We start from the raw sequence: 22994 nt of genomic DNA, 5'->3' as shown, positions 1-22994 counted from the left end.
ATTCCTCCATGTTTCACAGAAAACTATATTCTATATAGTTGTGCTTATATTAATATTTCTTGTTGCAAACACATTTATGAATTCTTTTTTGTTGATAAAACAAAAAAATAGACCAAAAGCCTCAATCTTCTCTAATACTTAGAGAAGTATTAGAGTCTTCTAATACTTTACTAGAAGTAAAGAATCTTCTTTAATTATTTAGTTCTAATACTGTGACAACAATATTCTATATTCTTCATATGTCTAGCCTGTGAAGTATGGTGGCAAGATGGAAGTCTTTTTTTTTTTACAAAGAAAAACATCCAAGCCCATCCACATTTTGCAAAGTCCTACATCAAGTCTGACAAAAGCATATGTCTCTGGTGAGACCAAGGTTAAACCTTTTGACCATAATTCCAAAAAGTGGGTTTGGTACAAAAACAGCAATGAAAAGTGCACCATACCCATAGTGAAGCATGATGGTGGCATCTTTATGCTTTTGGGCTGCTTTACTTCCACTGAAACTGAGGCTTTAGTTAAAATGGAATAAATTATGAACAGTGCCAAATATCAGTCAGTTTTGGCACAAAACCTTCAGGCCTCTTGTTGTGCCCTGTTGACCAAATCAGAGAAGGAGGAGGCGTGAAAGTTAGGGTCAGCATCAGGGCAACCTGGGAGTTCTGAAGGGGAAGAGGGAATGGAGCTGGCAGAGAGACAGACAGGGGCAGAGCCTGGGCCCTCTGTCATCCCTCAGATGGAGAGTCAATAGCTCCCTGGTCTGGAGGTGGTTGATGAAGAAGAGAAACAGCTGAGCTCAGTGCCTGACACGTGGCTGCACAGAAGGCAGAGAAGGGCAGAGCAGTGGAAAGCCATGGGCCGATTCTGGGGAAGGAAGAGCCACCCCTGCTAACAAGGCCCCACCCTAGCTCTGGGGATAAAAGGCAGGGGGCAGAGATGAATAGGTGTCACAGACAACTATTCATCTTCTGGCTAGATGGACTTGTTAGCCTGCAAGATAAACTTTTTGCCGGCATTTCTAATAAAGGAATCTTTTGAGTTCATGTCAGAGGGTGTTGTGACCCAGGTTCCCGGACTCGGACTCCTGGAGGAGGATGATTCAGAAAGTGAGGAAGAGGAACTGGCACGGCCTGCTTCCCCTGGGCTCTCTCCCTCCCTGTCACCCACCCAGGAGGAGGAGGAGGGGCTGGCAAGGCCTGATTCCCCCAGGCCTTCTTCTGATTTGGCAATGCCCCAAGAACAATCTTGGCTTGATGCAAGACTGTGCAGATGTGACCAGCGCGCGCAGCAGAGGAGGCGTTGGGACAAAGTCAAAGAATGATGAGTCACGGAATGACACCCACAGGGGCTATAAAGCAGGAGGCGGAACTTCCTGGCTTTTTGTCTGACAAAGCAGTGAATTTGCGCGGGCAAACTGTTTCAATGGAGGGAAGAATATATTCGTAAGTAACTCTGGCCTTATCTATAATTTCCTAGTTATCTCCAGAGACTTGGCAGGGGCGTGGGTAGACGTGGCCAGAACATTTATTTATGTAAATAAACTTGAAAAGAAGGCCTTTGACTGACTCTTTGTTGGGAGTATTGGGGGAGGGAAACAGAGCAGAGGGTTTGGGGAGCTGGGTCAGAACACTTCTGCTGAAATGCTGCAGATGAAGAGGCATTTCTCCTTTCAACACAACAACCCAGACCATATCCAAATCAACAAAAGAATGACTTCACCAAAAGATCAAAGTTTTGAAATGTCCCAGCCGGAGCCTGGCCTGAATCCAATTGATAATCTGTGGGGTGACATAAAGAAGGCTGTGTACAGGAGATGCCTCACTATCTGATTTGGAGTACTTTTGCAAGAAATATAAGGCAAATATTCCTGAAGCAAGATGTGCAATGCTGATAGGCTACCCCAAAAGACTGAATACTGTCATAAAATCGAAAGGTCTTCAACAAAGTATTAGTTTAAGAGTGTGCATCTTTATGCAACCATGTTATTGCAAGTTTTATATTTTTACTTTTTCGTCACCGAACAGCTTATATGTCAATCAGAATAGAGTTGGAAGGGACCTTGGAGGTCTTCTAGTCCAATCTCCTGTTCAGGCAGGCGACTCTATATCATTTCAGACAAGTAACTTTCCAGTCTTTTTTAAAAAAACCTCCAGTGATGAAACACCTATAACTTCTGATGTGAAGCTGTTCCACTGGTTACTTGTCCTCACTGTTTGGAAGTTTTTCCTTAGTTCCAGGATGCTTCTCTCCTTCCATCCATTGTTTCTTGTCCTGCCTACAGGTGCTTTAGTAAATAACTTGATCCCCTCCTCTTTGTGATAACCTCTCAAATACTGGAATACTGTTATTATGTCACCCCTAATCCTTCTTTTCTCTAGACTAGCCAAACCCAAATCCTGCAACCATTCTTCATATGTTTTAATCTCCAGGCCTTAGTTGCTCTTCTTTGCACTCTTTCCAAAGTCTCAACATATTTTTTGTAGTGTGGTGACCAAAACTGGATGTAGTATTCCAGGTGTGGCCTACTAATGCTTTATGAAGTGGTACTAACATTTCACATGATTTTGATTCTATGCCTCTGTTTATACAAACTAGGGTTGTATTAGCTTTTTTTTCTGCTTCCACACATTGCCGGCTCATGTTTAAGAAATTGTCCTCTAGGACTCCAAGGTCCCTCTCACAGTTACTGTTTTGAGCCAGGTTTCATCTAATCTGTACTTGTACTTTTGGTTTTTCCTACCTAGCTATAAAACCTTGCTTTTCTCCATATTAAATTTCATGTTGTTAGATAGGGCTCATTGTTCAAGCTGTCAAGATAATTTTGGATCCTGAGTTTGTCTTCATGACTTCTGGGATATTGGCTATTCCTGCCAGCTGTCACCTGTAAATATGATGAGTTCCCCTTCTATTATATTCCGTCATCTAAGTCATTTATGGAGATATTGAAGAGTATTGGGCCTGAGACAGAACCTTGTGGTATCCCCATCACTTACTTCCCTCCATGTACATGTAGTACCATTAAGGATGACTCATTGAGTATGATTTGTCAACTGGTTACAAATCCATCTGATGGAGATGCTGTCTATCCCATATTTTTCTAGCTTACCAGGAAGTTGGTTGTGGTTTACTTTGTCAAATGCCTTGCTGAAGTATAAGTATACTATGTCCACAGCATTTCTCTGGTCTACTAATTTAATCATTTTGTCAAAGAATGAAATAAAATTGGCTTGGCATGATCTGTTTTTAACAAACCATGCTGGCTTTTAGTTATAACTTTGTTCTAGATGTTCAAATATCTATTTTTTTAATTATCTTTTCCAGTATCTTCCCAGGTAATGAGTATGACGACTTAACACATATAGCTTTCACAGAAGATAATGTTGGAAAAGCTCTTCATAACTTGAAACCATCGCTATCTATTGGACCCGATGGACTATGTGCATACTTCTTAAAAAAACTTTCCACTAATATAGTAGAACCCCTAAGCATAATCTTTGATAAAGCTTTCACAACCAGTTTCCTTCACAAACCTTGGTCACTAGCCACAGTCATCCCAATCTTCAAAAAAGGAGACCCCAGCTTAGTTGAAAATTACAGACCAATCTCTCTGTGCTGCGTCACCTGCAAAGTTATGGAATCAATCATCAACCAATCCATTACCTTCCACTTAGAAACAAACAACCTACTCTCTAATAAACAATTTGGTTTCAGGAAAAAATTATCATGTAACTTACAACTTTTCCACTGTAAAAACATATGGACTACAAATCTTGATCAAGGGAAAACAATAGATACAATCTACATAGACTTCTGCAAAGCTTTTGACTCAGTAGTACATGATAAACTTCTCCTAAAACTAAAATCCTATGGCATTTCAGGACCCCTTCACAAATGGATATCTGCTTTTATGTCTAACAGACAACAAGTGGTCAAAATTGGCAATGCTCTATCAAATCCTGTTCCTGTCAAGAGTGGCGTTCCTCAAGGCAGCGTTCTTGGACCAACACTCTTCATACTATACATAAATGATCTTTGTGACCATATCTCAAGTAATTGTGTTCTCTTTGCTGACGATGTCAAACTATTTAACACCACCGAAAATACATCTACCATTCAAAAAGACCTTGATCATCTAACCGCTTGGTCTAAAACTTAGCAACTCCAAATCTCAACCAGCAGATGCTCAGTCTTACATATTGGAAAAAAGAACCCAAACACTAAGTACATACTTGATGGACATTACCTTACAGATGACCCCCACCCTGTTAAAGACCTTGGAATTTTCATATCAAATGATCTAAGTGCCAAAGCCCATTGCAACTACATAGCAAAAAAAGCTCTAAGAGTTGTAAACCAAATCTTGCGTAGCTTCTTTTCCAAAAACACTACACTACTAACCAGAGCATATAAAACATTTGCTAAACCAATTCTAGAATACAGCTTGCCTGTCTGGAACCCTCACCACATTTCTGACATCAATACAATTGAACATGTCCAGAAATATTTTACAAGAAGAGTTCTTCATTCCTCTGAAAACAACAAAATACCTTATCTCACCAGACTTGAAATCCTAGGCTTAGAAAACTTGGAACTCCGTCGCCTTCGACAAGACCTAAGTTTAACTCATAGAATCATCTATTGTAATGTCCTCCTTGTTAAAGACTACTTCAGCTTTAATTGCAATAATGCAAGAGCAACCAATAGATTTAAACTTAATGTTAACCGCTTTAATTTAGATTGCAGAAAATATGACTTCTGTAACAGAATCATCAGTGCTTGGAATACTTTACCTGACTCTATGGTCTCTTCCCATAATCCCAAAAGCTTTAAGCAAAAACTTTCTACTATTGACCTCACCCCATTCCTAAGAGGACCATAAGGGGCGTGCATAAGAGCACAAACGTGCCTACCGTTCCTGTCTTATTGTTTTTATTTTTTCTTCTTATATATATATATATGCTTATACCTCCTTATATTTCCTCATATATATGTTTATATACTATATAATCTTTTTGTGTGATGCTTATATATATTGTTGTGACAAAATAAATAAATAAATAAAAATAAAGTATTGATATTAGGCTGATTGATCTGTAGTTTTTTGGATCTATTTTTTTTTCTTTTTTGAAGATGGGAACCACACCAGCTCTTTCCCAGTCCTCAGGTAATTCCTCAGGTAATTGCCAGCTCCTTCAGAACTCTGGGATGTAAACCATCATGTCCAGGTGATTTATATTCATCAAGATCAGATAGGTGTTCTCTAATCATTTTCTTGCATATTTTAATTTTTATTTCTAGTCTGTCTTTTACAGTTAGATTTTTAGTAAGGCTGGGTTATAGTGAACACTGATGCAAAGAATGAGTTAAGCAGCTTTGCTTTCTCCCTACTGTTTGTTACTTCCTTGCCATCTTCTCTCTTAAGTGTTTTTTCCGTCACTGTTTTCTTGTTATTTGTATGTTGAAAGAAACTTTAAATTATCTTTGACTCTTGTTGCAAGTCTTTGTTCATTCTGAGCCTTAGCTTTCCTGACTTCATCTTTGCAGATTCGGACTATATGCTGCCATTCTGCCTTAGTTATGTGTCCCTCTTTCCATTTTTTGTACTTGTCCTTTTTGTCTTTCAGTTTATCAGAGAGATTTTTGTGTAATCATGCTGATTTCTTTTTGGATTCCTTGTTTTTCTTTTTTAGTGGTATTTTGCTGTACTGGACTTTTATGGTCATATTTTTCAGTGTTTCGCACATTTCTTGAGTTGTTTTTCCCCTTTAGAATTTTCATTCATTGATTTTTCTTAGGCTTTCTCTGACTTTGTTAAATCAGCTCTTTTAAAGTTTAATACACTGGCTCTATTATGTTCTATTGCTTGTTTGCATTATATTGAATTCCAGTATGACATGATACTCTTGCATAAAATTCTGGCAATTTCAATTCCCTCTATTACTTTTTCTCTATTAATAAGAATTAGGTCTATTTATTTATTTATTTTATTTATTTATTTTATTTAGTATAGCTTTTCCTCTAGTTCCCTCCTCTACCTTTTAGATGACAAAGTTGTCAGCTATGTTGGTTAGAAATCTGTTTGAGCTCCCACTTTCTGCAGTTTGTCTCCCAGTTGATAGCAGGGTAGTTAAGTCTCTCATTACTACTGTGGTATATTTTCTACATACATTTGTTAGTTGTTTAGCAAAAAGTTCATATATTTCTTCTGTTTGGTTGGGTGGCCTGTAGTATACGCCTATAGCAATGTTATTCTTTTTTCCTTTTATATTGACCCATATGGACTCTAGGAAGATTTCATTCTTGGTTTTCTGGATTTCTGGATTTCTGGATTTCTATAGAGATGTAGTGATCTGTTATATATAATGCAACTTCACCTCCTCTTTTGTTAGGTCTGTTTCTTTTGAATAATTTGTATTCTTCCATCAGTACATTCCAGTCATGAGTTTCATTCCACCATCAGAGTTGTTATTCAGCCGGTTTGGACCAGTTTGGGTGAACTGGTAGCGGAAATTATGAGTAGTTTGCAGAACCGGCAAATACCACCTCTGGTTGCCCCCCCCCACCTGCCCGCTCTCCCACTCGCCGCTCGCCCCACTCACTCGCCCCGCCCTATCCCATCCCACCCTATATATCTTGCCTTCACCACGTGGCCCAGCTAATCTCTGTGCCTGGCCTCCACGCTTTGCCCACTCTGCTCACCAAAGGTAAGCATGCCGCCCACTCATCCTTTACCTCGGGTTGGGGCCCAGGGATGCGCCATTCCCCAGCTCCGGCCTTGCCCTGAATTCAGTGGCAGAGAGAATGCTAACTTTTCTCCCTCCATTCAGAATGGAGCTGCTGCTCCCTTTATGGTTCCCTCCTGGGCCCCTCCCTCCTGGGGACTACCTTAAAGGGACAGGCTGCAGCAGCTCCGTTCTGAATGGAGGAAGAAAAGTTAGCATTCTCTCTGCTGCATTTAACATTGCATTCTGTGGAATATCAAGTGGCCGGAAGAGGTGAGCAGCAACTGGCTGAGCATTGGTGGGGCCAAGGAGGACTAATTACTACCGGTTCGGTGAACTGATGCCCATAATCCCTATCAGCTCACCCAAGGGTGAAATGCTCCCGGTTCGGACTGGATTCCCCAATCTGGTAGTGAAGGTGGTGGGTGGTTCGGAGAACCGGTAGCAAAAATCCCTGTTTCCCCCCCCCCAACATGCCCAGCTGAGCTGCGTGATCATCAGAGGGTTTTTTTAACTTTTAAAAGCATTTTTTCTTTGGCCGAAAAAATGCTTTTAAAAGTAAAAAAAAAAAAAGCTTCTGATGATCGTGTGGCTCAGCTGGGATCATCAGAGCCTTTTAAAAGTATTGTTTCTAGAACCTCTTCGGCCAAAAAGGTTGTAAAAAATGCTTTTAAAAGGCTCTGGCAATCCCAGCTGAGTTGCCTGATCACCAGAGCATTTTAAAAGCATTTTTAAATGTATTTTTAAAATGCATTTTTAAAGGCAAAAAAAAATGCTTTTAAAAGAAAACAAAAGCCTGTAATGATCAGGGAACCCAGCTGGGATCATCAGAGCCTTTTAAAATGCTTTTAAAAGTAAAAAAAGTTGGCCACACCCACCCTGTCACATTACCCCCCACCAAGCCACGCCCATAGAACCGGTAGTAACAAATTTTACATTTCACCACTGATTTCACCCCTGGTAGTAACCATGAGGTTGATTATTTCAGTAAGTTTCTCAGTTACATCTTTGATTTTTGCTCCTGGGAGACAACATACCTGCCTAGATTGATTGTTCAGTCTTCAGGCTATAGTTTCTGTTCCCGAAAGAACTGAATCTCCTATCACCAATATTCACCTTTTTCTTCCTAGGGAAGTCTGGGATACTATTCTTCCTGTCACAGGAATGCAGAGTTGCGCCTCTTTTTTAGAAACTATTGATGACTGCTCTTCTATAGGTGTCTGCATAGTTTCTTCCAGGGGGAGCCAATGAAAGCAATTGTTCAATTCCAGAAGGGCTTCACTGGATAACAGGGTAGTTAGTAGGGCTTTACTCTTGGGTCACTGTTTTCTTCTAAAAGTAGCATGTTTCCATCGGTCTTCCTCTTTAGGTTCATATATACAGTAGGGTCATTTTTAAGGAACTTGTTTGTTCGCTATTGTATTCAATTTGGGTGTATCGGTTTTCTTCTTTTTGTTCATATATGGGGCCATTTTTAAAGAAGTGTTTGCTCCCTATTGTGTTTAATTTTGGTGTAGTTTGGGTGTATCGGTTTTCTTCTTTTTGTTCATATATGGGGCCATTTTTAAAGAAGTGTTTGCTCCCTATTGTGTTTAATTTTGGTGTAGTTTTGTTTAGGTTAGGGATTCTCACTTTGTTCATTGAGTTTCAGAGTGGCTAGAGTTGCTTCTAGACCCTTTACTTTTTCTTCTAGTAATTCAAATGATTTATGTTTGATACATATGTATTTTGGGTCTTCTGTGGGCATAAGCTCAAACATATGACATATTTTGAAACTCATTATAATGTCAGTCTCTATGTCCATTATTTTTGTTCGTTAAAAATTGAAAATTTCTAAAAAATTATTTTCCCTGTCACAAAGTTTGCAATAACTTACAAAAGTTCTTGATCCTTTTTTTTCTGTTTTGAAAAATTCATCACTATCTTCTGTTTTAAGTGTCTCTTTTCTGTGATTTTTTTATTTTTTTTTCCTCAAATCATTAAGAATTTAATTTTTTAAAGCATTAAAATAAGCAAACTGATTTTTTTTCCAAATGTTTAGTTGAAAAAAGAAATTTTCAATTGAAAAATTGAAAAAATAATTTTTAAAAAATTGAAAAAAGAATTTAAAAATTGAAGATTTAAAAATTAAAAATGGAATTTAAAATTAAAAAGAAATTGAAAAATTGAAAAAAAATAAACATTGAAAAAAGCAATGGAAAATATTAAAGGTGGAGAAAATTCTGCAATGTTTTATCTTGGTCTAATTTTTTTATATCTCACAAACTTGGCATTTTAACAGAAGTGTGGTAGATTTTCTATATCTACTGTTTGGTGGTTAGGGACCCAACTTTGGCCATTGTCTCTATAAAGCTTCTCTCCCTTGTAATTTGTCCTTGAACCAGGAATGGCCTTGTGACTTCCTGGAAATGTGAAAATGTAACTATTCAAAAGGCCTTTGGATCTTAATAATAAATAATAAGCTTAAAAATAACAGCTAATTAGTTTTAGAACTAATTTAAGAGATTAGATTATGGCTATATTCTTTTAATTAATTGTAGTGTTAATTTTGTATTTTATTTTCTAAATTCTGTAAGTTGCCTAGAGCAGGGGTCCCCAACCCATAGGCCGTGGCCCACTCCAAACCATGAGCTTTTCAGAACTGGACAAGTCGAAGTAGTGGGCACATGGCTGCATCCCCACTTGTGTGAGCAGCAGGTGATTGGGTGCTCCATTTGTGCACATTTGCCCAGTACTCAGGTGGAAACCGTCCCCCCCACCAGTCCACAAAGCTGGAAACAGGGGTGAAATGCTCCCGATTCAGATCGGATCATCTGTTCCGGTAGCAATGGCGGTGGGTGATTCGGAGAACCAGTAGCAAAAATCCCTGGTCCCGCCCCCTGCCCCAGCTGAGCCACGCGATCATCAGAGGATTTTTTTTTTTTACTTTTAAAAGCATTTTTTCTTCGGATGATTCCTCTAATGATTGGGCAGCTCAGCTGGGATTGTCAGAACCCTTTAAAAGCTTTTTTTTAACAACCTCTTCAGCTGAAGAGGTTGTTTTTTAAAAAAAAGCTTTTTAAAGGCTCCTCTGGGGATCCCAGCTGAATTGCCTGATCATCACAGACTCTTAAAAATATGTTTTCTACAAACTCTTTGGCCAAAGACGTTGTAGAAAAAAGGTTTTTAAAAAGTTCTGGCAATCAGGCAACTTCAGCTGGGATCGCCAGAACCATTTAAAAGCTCAATCAGGCGATCCCAGCTGAGTTGCCTGATCATCACAGGCTTTTAAAATCATTTTTTACAACCTCTTCAGCCAAAAAAATTGTAGAAAAATACTTTTAAAAGTAAAAAAAAAAAATTGGCCACGCCCACCCAACATTAGCCCCCCCCACCAAGCCACGCCCACAGAGACGATAGTAACAAAATTTACATTTCACCCCGGCTGAAAAGATTGGGGACCGCTGGCCTAGAGTCTGTAAAGTTTTAGGTGTTGGACAACTCTTATAATTAAATAAATAGCTTCTAACGTTACCTACTTTTACCAAAAATTATATAAAAATATGTTTTGTGCTTTAAAAATAAAGATACTATAGGTCAGCAATATGGAAACTCAAACTTGTATTTTCAACAATGTTAATTCTCATTCCATTCCATCATTCTTATATAAAGATGTTTAAGCAACCTGTCCTGTTATATAATAACTGGATGTAAATTCCAGAAAAACTGCTAAGAATTTACAAAAATCACAGAATTTTGGAAGTGTTTCTAGTCTACTACTTCTAAAAATGCTGTGTGTTCAGACAAAACACATAATTTGGGGGGGGGGGGTAGGGGAATCCAACCCCTTCATTCTGCAGGAATGAAAATATGGCTCAGACTCACACAAACAGTACTTTATGGAAAATTCCTTTTGAATTAAAATCCATAAAACTGGACTTTTACCCCATAGAAGTGACTGCCTAAAATTCATCTTAAGCAGATGACGTAATTGACTAAACGAACACGAATTTAGACTGCGTTCTATGAAATGTTGTAGCAGAATCTCTCTTCTTATATGATAATCCACAATATACTTTGTATGAACTAGGATGGCATATAAATTTCCCTATTGTTTTTCCTTATTTCCCTTCATTTTGTTCTAAATGGTGTTCATTTTTATTATATCCATTATATTTTATTCTGGTTTTTTTTTTTCATTAAGAAAGATACTTCCTTTCTTCTTATGGTTTCTTTTTACACCCTATTTGCCCATTCATTCATCCCATCTAACGGTCAATGGAAAAGCCCAATACTGTACCACAGTTTCAAAAGTGCCAAATGTCAACTTTTAGATAACCTCCTAAGAGGCTGGCACTGGAAAGGAAATGAGCACAGGAAAGCAACTAGGATATAGACTTCACAGTACCTTCACTGACATGAAGCAAAATAGCATCCAAACTGATTGGTAACTGTGATCAGAACAATATATACTTCCTACTCAAACTTTCTTATAGCGTTCAGAAAAGCTTATGAAAAGACACTCATGTTTTTTTTAAAAAAAGAAATGAAACAACATTGAATGGAGAGACAGATGAATATGGTTTCTGATTTCATTCTGTTATCTATATTTTTTCATTGCAATTTCAAATAAATCAAATATCAGCTCCGTACATTGAACTGTATTTTAGAAAGAAACTGTTTTAGAAAGACTCAATATAGATATGCAATAGATATAGATAGTATTTATAAGTGGTACAGTCATTTAAATGACTTAAAATTTAACCTTTGAAATAAATTTATTGAAGCAGCTGTGTCTTACTTAGCTATTTTAAACAGATGCTGTGCATATTCTATGGCACCACTTACAACTCATTTATTTATACACCCACTCATTTAAATTGCTTATATAAATACATCCTTTTAGATTGGTACATGTATTATAATAAACTATATATAGATGAGTATATACTTCCTCTTTCATGTTTATCTCACTATTACCAGAATAAAAGTAGTAATTTACAGAGGTCATTTAAGCATCACTTAAATGTTACTGGGTGTTTTCATGTAAAATAAATACTTTATTAGTCTATTTTAGTGAATTAATTTCTGTTTAAATTTCTTTTACTGTCACTGGTAATCTAACATGTTGCTGTATTTCCATTGTAGACAATAAATGTGAAATTAAATTAATTTGAAGTTACATGCTAAGAAATAGAAAGGCAAACATCATCATGCTGCAATAAGATTAGTAATTGAGCAAAAAAGCAATCTGATTGTTTACCTTAATAAGTAGAAATATATACTGGCAGGCACTAGATGTGCATTACTGTGTCAGGCTGCATATCTGAACAAGTTCCACATAACCTGACATGCTGATAAGCCTGTTCATGAAACATGAGAAGTGTATTTCAGCCTAGGTCACCAGCTGGAATGAGTTGTTATTTAGGTGCTTGAGAGAGGACAAATGATGTGGCTAAAAATGTAAAAACAACATTGGAAAAGATAATGAATGGTGCCAATGTGAAATATAAGGACTTTGATTACATTATACTTTGTCCTTTTCGCTATCTACTTTTTACACATTAGAGGCTGAATGTCAAGGACAAATTTCTTAGATATCCCAATATGCGAAATATCCAAATAAGTTACAAATGCCTTCAAGTCTTGCAAGTCTGTTCCTAGAATATAGTTCCTAATATCATGAACTTTCTTGAATGATCTCATAAGAATAGATTAGAAACATGCATTTGAGTGATTAACTAAAGTAGATTTTAGCCTGATAAATAAAAAAGATTTTTGTACCAAACCAAAGTCCCTATAAACTATTATTTTTCTCTAAAACAATTGGCTGGAAATAGTGACTTGAAAAACAAATAGATAATTCACCAACTGCAGTGCAAAACATTAAATTTAGCCAACAGGAAAAGTGCTCCTTCCACTATTTCCTTTGCAAATATCAGCATCTTCAACGAGAAGGAAATACTGATTGTGAGTAGAATCGGAACCAAGTGTTGGAAGTAAGCTGAACAATAACATTGAATTGTTCAGATATGGCTTTTTATAACAGAACAACAGAGTTGGAAGGGACCTTGGTCTTCTAGTCTAATACCCTGTATTATTCCAGACAAGTGGCTGTCCAGCCTCTTCTTAAAATCTTCCAGTGCTGGACCATTCACAACCTCTGAAGGCAAGCCACTTGTTCCTCTGATTAATTGTTATCTCTGTTTCTCCTTTGTTCTAGGTTGCTTCGCTCCTTGATAAGTTTCCATCTGTTGTTTCTTGTCTTGCCTTCTGGGGCTTTGGAAAATAGATTGACCCTGTCTTCCTTCTGGTAGCCCTTTAAATATTGGAACACTGTTATCTTGTCACCCCTTAGTCTTTCTTTTCACTAGACTATTCATACCCAATTCCAACTAAATCATTTATTTATTTCACTTCTGAACAGAAACTGTACTGTGATGTGGTAAAATACTGAGATTAATGTGAGGCATTTACAATTTGTATTGTTGACTAATTGTTCAATATTATAGGTACTTATAAGCGATCACAGAGTCTTAATTTGTTTTGTTATTTGCAACTATAAAAATAAATTCACAGACTGATAAAATATTTACTCTTTTGATCTCCTTTCTGAATGCCTCTATTTTCCATATATTTTCCAGTAGTTCCATTTCATAAACAAATACAAGCACTTGGTGGTGCTTCTAGAAAATGAGTACTTTCTTGCACTTTTCTCCCACTGACACAGACAGCTAGCAATCCACATTCAAAAAATATTATCATTTCTGGAGACTTCCATTTGGCTCTGTAGGTAATGGTGGCAATCCTTTTGATCACCAACCTCTGGATCGCGTGGAACCGCTAGGACAGCAAAAACCGGCTGCCCAGCGGTTCTTCTTCAGGTGAAGAAGAAGAGGTGAGTGGTAGGGGTAGAGGTAGAACTTCCCCAGAACCCCTGGAAGATACCAGTGGGCTCGAAGGATTAAGCTCCCTCAGAACTCCGAAGCGTTCCAGATCCGAGGATTTTTTCCTGCTTCAGTGGATCTAATTACCGCGACCAACACCGGGACCGATTTTGGCTTATAGAAGAATATACCGGACCAAACAGAGACGGGAGAACTTTAACTTTAAAAGCAAGTAATCAAAATCAATTCCCTGCTATTTTATTTTAAGTTTTGGAACTGATTTTAAAATGAAAATGGTGGCTGGTCTCTAATGAGCTAACGAGCTGAAAACAAAAGTGTTAGAACTTTTACTACTTGCTGTGTATTCCTGAGGAATTGCTGGAGACTTTTTAAAACATTGTAACAAGAGGGGGGAAGAGATATCGAGATGGTTTCTTCTCATTTAAAAGACTTAGAAGATTTATAAGCAATATTAAGTTAAAGAGAAATTTTCTAGAACATGGCAGCAAAACAATTAAAGACAACTGTAACAAAAAGCTCAGGAACATCTACACCGGGAGTTTCTCCAGCACATACAGCAGACACAAAATCATTAAATTTGGAAGCACTACAGGATAATTTGAAAGATTTCATGAGAGAATCCCTTAATGATGCTATAAATTTGCAAACTTCTCTGATAGAAGAAAAGCTTAAATTAATTACAGATGAAATGTCAGAAATGAAAAATCAGATGTTAGAAATCCAAATTGGAAATAAAGAAGTTAAGGAAGGTTTGGTGTCAGCTGTACAGAGTTTGGCATCAAATGTGATTTTGTTGGAGAAGAAAGTAGAAGAAATAAAGCAATTTAATTCAAAGTGGGAAAATAAGATGGAGGAAGCTCAAAGTAAAATGGATAAAGCAGATGATGAAATTGTTTTGGTACAATACAGAGCCATGGAATTTGCTTTAAGAATCTGGGGCCTAAAAGAAAATAAACAAGAGAACTTGAAAGAAATTTTTTCTGAGGCCTTTGCGGAGATTTTGGCAGTTCGCCCAGCAGATGTGGCTATCCAAATTGATAAAATTTATCGTGTGAATTCCAGGATAGCAAGACAAAGAAATATTCTGAGAGACATTGTTATTTACTTTACTACTAGAACAGTGAGAAATGAGAATTTACAAGCTTCCTTTAAAGGAGAAAAAGTTCAAGCGGCTGGTCAAGAAATCTTAATACTAAAGGAAATCCCTCCAAAAATGTTGAGAGGCAGGAAGGAATTTGCTTTCTTGGTGAATGAACTTAAAAAATGTCGGATTGAGTACAAATGGGATATTCCAACTGGTATAATAGTTTATTATGAAGGGAAAGGACATCGTCTTAACACAGTTGGGACAGCAAGAGAGTTTTATGCTTATGTGCTCAAAGCTGGAAGTCCACCATCTTCAGATGGTAGGAGAAAGGAAGGTGAAATCAAGAAAAGAGAAATGATAGTGATGGAAGAAGATTTTTTACAAGTGCTGGATACATCTAAGATGGGATCAGAGATCCCAAGAGAGCAAAGGTTGACAAGAGCGGCTGCCAGATGCAAGGAACAAGAAGTAAAGGCCCAACAGACTCAATTAGCAATTACTAAGACACAAATAGTGGGAGGAGCAAGGCCCAAAGAAAAATATGTTTTGTGGCTGGTGCTTCAAAAGCTTCCGATTGCTGATAATGGCAATTAGACTTTTATCATGGAATGTTAATGGTTTAAATTCACCACAAAAGAGAAGAAAGATATTTCATTATTTGAAGCAATTTAAAAATGATATTGTATGTTTACAAGAAACACATATTAGAATACTAGATCAGAAATACTTGATAAATTCAAGATTGGGAACACATTTTGTTGCCTCCACTACAGAAAAGAAGAATGACTAGTTATACATATAAAGAGTAATTTATCTGCAAAACTAATCGAGGCAGATAATCAAGGAAGATATATTGCTATTGAACTTTTACTGGAGGAGGGAAAAAAGATACTTTTAATAGGAGTTTATGCACCAAACCAACAACAAGAGAAGTTTTTAAAGTTTTTACATAAAAGAATAACATTTTGGGATTATAAAACTCATATACTAATGGGTGATTGGAATGGAGTGATGGATATTCAGAAAGAGAAAAGAAGTCTTAGAAATATTTCAAGTCGTGTCAAACTACCAAAGGGCTTCTTTGATATGATGGAAGATTTAGAATTAAGAGATATATGGCGAGAACGTAATGAGGAAGAGAAAGACTTTACTTTTTTTCCCAATAAACATCAATCATTTTCTAGGATTGATTTTGTTTTAACTACTGATTTTTTTTTCAGAGTGAAAAAGACTAAAATTTGTTCCAGAACTTTGTCTGATCATAGTCCGGTTTGGATTGAACTTGATCAAGAAAAGGAGGCCAGGAGGTCATGGAGGATGAATGAGAATTTGTTTAAATATGAACAAAATGTAAATGAATGTAAAATTCCAATGAAGGAATTTTTTTCTCTGAATATGAATAAAGGTACACCTATAGAGATGGTTTGGAATGCGAGTAAGGCTTATATGAGGGGAATTTTACTGCATATGAATACTAAATATAGAAATAGATTGCAGAAAAAGAGAAAGGAATTAGAAGAGGAAATTAAAATGAAAGAGCAGTTATTGATATGTAATCTAGGAGATAGAAAAATAAAAGAGTCAATAAATATATTAAGAGGTCAGTTTAATATGATGATGGCAGATCAAGTGGCAACTAATTTACAATACGCAAAGCACAATTTGTTTAATAATGCTAATAAGCCTGGAAGGTGGTTAGCATATTTATTAAGGAAGAAACAGAAGCAATGTACAATTGATAAAATATAATATAGAGGTAAGGAAGTATATCAGCAAAATTTGATTAAAAAAGCTTTTTTAGAATATTATACTAAGTTATATGCTAGAGATGTGATTAATGATAAAGATATAGATAGGTATTTACAAGACCAAGGTATTCTTGAATTTACAGTTGATCAAAGGGAACAGTTGAATCAATTAATCACTTCAGAGGAAATAGTTTGGAATTAAGCAGCTTAAAGCGAATAAACACCAGTGTCGTGTCCCACTCCTCCGCTGACGGCCGGGTCAGGGAAATCTGAATCAGGCTTGCCTCTGCAGCTCTGCCCAAAGTCCTAGCAAAGTCCTCAGAGTAGGCAGGAGACCAGTAAGTGACTTCAGCAAGATAAGTTCGACTTTGCCTGACTCAGAGACTGCCAGAAAGCAGATCCTTTATATAGGCCATGGGGTGTGGCTCCATGACTCAGCACTCATTAAGGCCTGCCCCTCCCTCCCTTCTGTTGCCTCCGCCTATCCAATCTTCTGATGCGAGGGTCACTCCAATCAGCTGTTGTTGGAAGTAAACTTTCCTCAGGCTCACATGCTATGGAGGAGGGGGAGGGGTCTAGCTGCTCCGTTTGCCTGGGCATGGAGCCAGGGCTGGGGCCGGGGGATGCTCCCTCCTCTGCAGCCTGCTTGGGCATGGAGCCAGGGCTGGGACCGGGAGGTGCCCCCTCTGCAGCTTGTCTGGGCATGGAGCCAGAACTGGGGCCGGGAGGCATACATTCCTCCGTGTTCGGGAGCAGATAAGCAGACCCCAGCTGCGGTGAGAGCGGACAAGACACAACAACCAGGTTTAACAACTATTTATTATAAAAATTTACAAAATGAGATGATTGAACCACTTAAGGAGTTATTCAATAGAATACAAATGGGAGGGGAAGTTCCTCCTTCATGGAGGACAGCTTTTATTTCATTAATACCTAAAGAAGACCGAGATGGCACTAAACCAGAGAATTATAGGCCAATATCACTTTTAAATACTGATTACAAGATATTTGCTAAGATATTAGCAAATAGATTGATGCCATTGATGATCCAAATAATACATAATGACCAATCAGGATTTATCAAGGAGAGGCAGATGAGATATAACATGAGACAAATTGTAAATCTATTTGAGTATTTGGAAAGAAACAGCCAGATCTCAGCAGCACTCTTTTTTTTGGATGCGGAAAAAGCTTTCGATAGATTGGACTGGCAGTTCTTATTTAAAGTAATAGAAAAAATGCAATTTGGGGATCATTTTATTCAAGCAATTAAGGCTATATTTCGGAAGCAAACAGCACAAATAATAGTAAATGGTGGATTAACAGAATCTTATAAGATTGAGAAAGGGACTAGACAAGGATGTCCTTTGTCACCGTTATTATTTATTTTAACTTTGGAAATATTATTGAACAATATACATGGCTCAGAACGAATAAAAGGAATTAGAATTAAAAATCAAGATTATAAATTAAGAGCGTTTGCAGATGACCTGGTTGTTACCTTATCTCAACCAATATATTCAGCTATATATTTAAAGGAGACAATTGACCAGTATGGTAAGGTATCTGGGTTTAAAGTGAATCAACAGAAGACCAAAAATGATAATTAAAAATATGAATACACACCAAAAAGAAGAACTAGAAAGAATAACTGGATATGAAGTAGTTAAAAAGGTTAAATATTTAGGAGTATATATTACAGTATCAAATGTGAAATTATATAAAAATAATTATGAGGTGTTGAGAAGTGCTTTGTTGAGGGTTTGGAAAAAAATCAATATAAGTTAGATGGTAAGATACCAATATGGGCAATCCCCAGACATATGATAGAGAATATAAATATACTTCAAAAAGGGGAGGTAGTTACCTATAAAGAACTTTTGATTATAGAAAAGGGGGAATTACAACTAAAATCTAGGGATAAATTGAGGGATGAAGGGAGGAATTATACGTGGTTTCAATATGGACAATTGCAAACTAGATGGAAAATAGATCAGAAAATTGGTATTAGGCAAAGTGATGATAACTTGGTAAAACAAATAAAAGACCAAGGCCAACAGCATATTAAGAGATTATATAATGTATTGGTAGAAATTGATTCAGAAACAGAGTTGGTTAAAGATTGTATGGTAAGATGGGCACAAAATTTTCAACAACCTATAATGTTAGAAACATGGGAAAAAATTTGGGTGAGGAATATTAAATTTACACAAGCACAAAACCTAAGAGAAAATTTTTATAAAATGTTTTATAGGTGGCATTTAGATCCGAAAAAATTGTTGTGTATGTATCCAAATGTGAAAGCAAAATGATGGAGATGTGATTGTGAGGATGCTACATATTATCATATATGGTGGACCTGTAAAAAAGTTAAAGCTTTTTGGATTAAAATCTGGTGGATTATGCAGAACATCTTGAAAAAGAAGATTAAGTTTACTCCACAGTTCTTCTTATTAGGAATAATTTCAGACTGTACAGTTATAGAGACTAAATTGATTTTGAACTTAATAACTGCTGCGAGACTATTGATTGCACAATATTGGAAGAAAGAGGATTTACCTACAACTGGAGAATGGACAAGTAAAGTATCAAATCTAGCAGAAATGACAAAAATTTCTGCGTATTTGAAAGAGTATACACAAGAAAAATATATTTTGGAATGGAGAATGTGGATTGATTATATTCAAAATAAGTATCAGATTTGAAAATATCAACTAGCTTTTGAGTGAAGTTAGGATTTGTTTTGTATTAGTATGTTTAAGAAAGAGGGGAATTGATAGTGTGAAGATGTGAAGTGACTAAGGATTATGTTTTATGTTTTATTTTAGATTATGTTTGTTAGAATTATACCCTGTATTCTGTTCTGGGAAGTCTCGGGGGGGGGGATGGGGGGGAAGGGGGAAGATTACAAACTGATTGATTGCCAATGTACAGGAATAATTGAAGAATTAATTAAGTTGGAATGGTGCAAAGTCGGGGCTGCTCAGCAACCACTCCAAAAGGGAAAGGGTAGGGAGAGAGGGAGAGAGAAGGAAGAAAGTAGGTAGGTAGGTAGGAAAGAAGGGAGGGGGAAGAAGGGATAGGAGGAGAAGAAGGAGGGGAAGTGAGAGGGTTAGAAAGGGTGGAAGTGAGAAGTGGGAAGGAAGAGAGAAAGTAGGAAAGTGAGGTGGAGGAAGGATGGAGAAAGTAGAAAAAGATAGAGAAGGGTAGAAAGGATTAAGGAAGGGAGTGGCAGCTGGGCAGGCCCGATTGAGTACAATTTAAGGGAAGGAATAAATGTTGGATAATTGATTGTACTGTACACTGGTTAAATTGTTGGAAATATGGAAAATAAAAAAAAATTTGGAAAAAATATATTAAAAAAATTATCATTTCTGATATACGCAATAGTCTTTTAGAATAGAATAGAATAGAATTTTTTTATTGGCCAAGTGTGATTGGACACACAAGGAATTTGTCTTGGTGCATATGCTCTCAGTGTACATAAAAGAAAAGATACGTTCATCAAGGTACAACATTTACAACACAATTGATGATCAATATATCAATATAAATCATAAGGATTGCCAGCAACAAGTTATAGTCATACAGTCATAAGTGGAAAGAGATTGGCGATGGGAACTATGAAACGATTAATAGTAGTGCAGATTCAGTAAATAGTCTGACAGTGTTGATGGAATTATTTGTTTAGCAGAGTGATGGCCTTCGGGAAAAAATTGTTCTTGTGTCTAGTTGTTCTGGTGTGCAGTGCTCTATAGCATTGTTTTGAGGGTAGGAGTTGAAACAGTTTATGTCCAGGATGCGAGGGATCTGCAAATATTTTCACGGCCTCTTCTTGATTCGTGCAGTATACAGGTCCTCAATGGAAGGCAAGTTGGTAGCAATTATTTTTTCTGCAGCTCTAATTATCCTCTGAAGTCTGTGTTTTTCTTGTTGGGTTGCAGAACCAAACCAGACAGTTATAGAGGTGCAAATGACATTTTAATTTTTTTTCTAAGACTATACACTTCTGCCAATTAACTTAGAACTCAGGATGCACATGAAATAAATACCTGCATAATTTAATTAAAATACATACTTCGTTCAAGTGGCATTTAAAACTACCCTTCCTAGAAATTATGTCAGTAGCTTTTTGCTCATAGGAATGTGGGGTTATTACATGGAATCAAAGGTTTTTCCATTCATGCAAAACAGCTTATGTACGCACATTTTATTAAGCATAGCAAAATTAGAGATTCAGAAGAGCTTCTGCATTTAATATTTGGGAAATATGAAATCAGTTTCTCATTTCTTCTACTCCTTAGTATAATGTATAATTTAATGCTGAATAAATTAAAGTGTAAATTACTCCAATAAGCTTTGAAATAGCTTGAAAAAACCTACTATAGTAAAGTGCTATGTGAACAGCATATTCTCAAAGTCCATCACTGAGCCATGTTCAATCTTTATAACTTTTATAGTTTACTATAGTTTGCCTTGAGCAGCAACAGTTGCATATGGACAAGCCAATTATTTGGTTCTGACTGAATTTTAATAAAAGGATATACAGTAATAGACTTCAGATACACTGTATCTCATGTAGTTAGCTGGCACTTCAGAATTTCACTGACATTTCCTCCCAGTTTGGCTAAATAATCAATTCTAGTCTGGAAAAGGCAACCAATACAAAGATTATCAGGCACAAGAGGAGAGCCCTGAAAAGGTCAGAATCTAATTGTTGATTTACTTCCTCTATTGATTAATTTGAAAGTAGTTACTTACATGGAACTGCTGATATATACAAATACCTATCTGACTGACAATGTTTTCTGTTAATACATCAAAACATGGGGATGCTTATATGAGCAAATTCAAACGCTATTTGAGTACTGACCCAACGAAAACATCCTCAATCCCCAAATAATCTGATTATAAAATCATCAGGATAATTGTAATACTCTCCTAAAGCGTGACTTAACAGCATTCAAGTTAACAGCTTTAAGTAAAACCAAGTAACCTGGAATTTTTCCCAGAATGGTTTTCATTCCCAGTAATTCACAAGTTTATCCCTTTGTTTCAATTTATTAAAGTCCTTATAGCCACTGAGTCTCTTGTTCTGAAGTCTGTAACTGCTTTTGAATGGAAATATATCCAGATTCATTTTGATTAGGTATCAACATGTCTTTGTGTTTAAACACAAACACACTTACTTTGTGGTCCAAAGTTATATCAACTTGGCTTGTGGACTCATTTTTAGATCTTATACTAGCATTAACCTGCTGTGTGCACATGCACAATTCATTTTGGTGGCTGGCCAATTCTTTAACAGAAGTCTTCCTTACCTTTCTTGAGGTATTTTAATACCACATTTTGTCACACCAAAGACAAAATCTTTTCCTATTGATGATGCTTCTTCAAGGGATTGTTCCATAAATAAAACAGGTTAATCTATAAGCGCCTTTCATCATTTTTGTTTCTCGGTGACTTGCATCCTCTATTATGAGTTACCAGTTCTGTATTTAATGGTGAAGTTAAAGAGGAAACTTAGGACTTTGTTAATGACTACTATTAAGAGGTTAGATCAATCAGTGCAACTAATTGGTCAGTAATTTATTCTAAACAAGCCTAATTTTGTTCACATCTATTTTTGTTTATCTTAGAATAATCAAACTAAGTAGAAAATCTGTTTAGTAAATAGGTATGCTTCAAACCCCAATTCTTGTAGCCAGCCTACCAGTCCTTCATATAATAAGTCCAAGAGTCCAATTAACTTTCATATATGCAATAACCTTTCAACGCAACATAATATCCAATAGTTCCTTGCTTGTGTGAATATGGATTCTAAGTACAAATCGAAGTGTTGGCAGACTGGAGTAGCAACTGCTCTCGAAGTCCCTCCAAATATTTTTAATCAACTAGGGACTGTATTTTCTTGTATATTGCTTAATAGTTATAATTGTTCAATTATTTTTCATATTTCTATATTTAAATAAATATTTCTACTTAGTCCACTATATTTCAGCACATTGAAATATAGCATTTGGCTTTCATTGACACATAGCTTCCCAGAACTTATCTTCCCATTTCCACCAAACCTGCTCCTTTTAAACTTTAACTTTTTTCCATTTCTAAATACTTGTATATCATACAATGATATAGTATTACCATTTCATTTGCTAAATTCATAGTGTAGTTGTATGTCACTGTTACCATGTTCTTCTTAACACATGTAAATATGTAGTTAATTTTGTGAATCCCTGTAAAACTTTACAAATTAAGTATCAAAAGGTTGAATCATGGCAATTGGACCAAAATTTGTTAAACTGGGCGGTTTAATTTCCCATTCAGGAAGTTTCATCAGTTAAAATAAAATAAAAAAATAGTTAGGCAGACAGTCAGAGAGTCATTGGAATGTACCAACTCTTGCCACACCAACATCAGGGATTTCTCCCAAAAATGTATTATCTCAATGAAGACATAATAAATTTTAATACATGATACAATATATAATACAAATACAAAAATATATGCCACCAAATGAAGACTGAATGCACCAATTACCGCATCAAACAAG

The 22994-nt window shown here is 36.5% G+C and overlaps 1 protein-coding gene across 3 annotated transcripts in view; it reads right to left on the bottom strand.

Annotated features, from left to right (window-relative positions):
• SLC16A7 (solute carrier family 16 member 7) overlaps positions 1 to 22994 on the bottom strand; it is a 188221-nt gene that overhangs the window by 153062 nt on the left and 12165 nt on the right. The window contains exon 1 of one of the 3 annotated variants that reach the window (XM_058189871.1): positions 11962 to 12135. The exons of the other annotated variants lie outside the window; for them this stretch is intronic. The gene's annotated coding sequence lies outside the window, so the exon portion shown is untranslated. Of the gene's footprint in view, positions 1 to 11961; positions 12136 to 22994 lie in introns of those variants that run through there. 3 annotated transcript variants of the gene reach the window in all.

The sequence above is a fragment of the Ahaetulla prasina genome, chromosome 7 (assembly GCF_028640845.1).
Source record: "Ahaetulla prasina isolate Xishuangbanna chromosome 7, ASM2864084v1, whole genome shotgun sequence".
Classification (NCBI taxonomy): Eukaryota; Metazoa; Chordata; class Lepidosauria; order Squamata; family Colubridae; genus Ahaetulla; species Ahaetulla prasina.
This window is presented reverse-complemented; position numbering and strand designations above follow the sequence as displayed.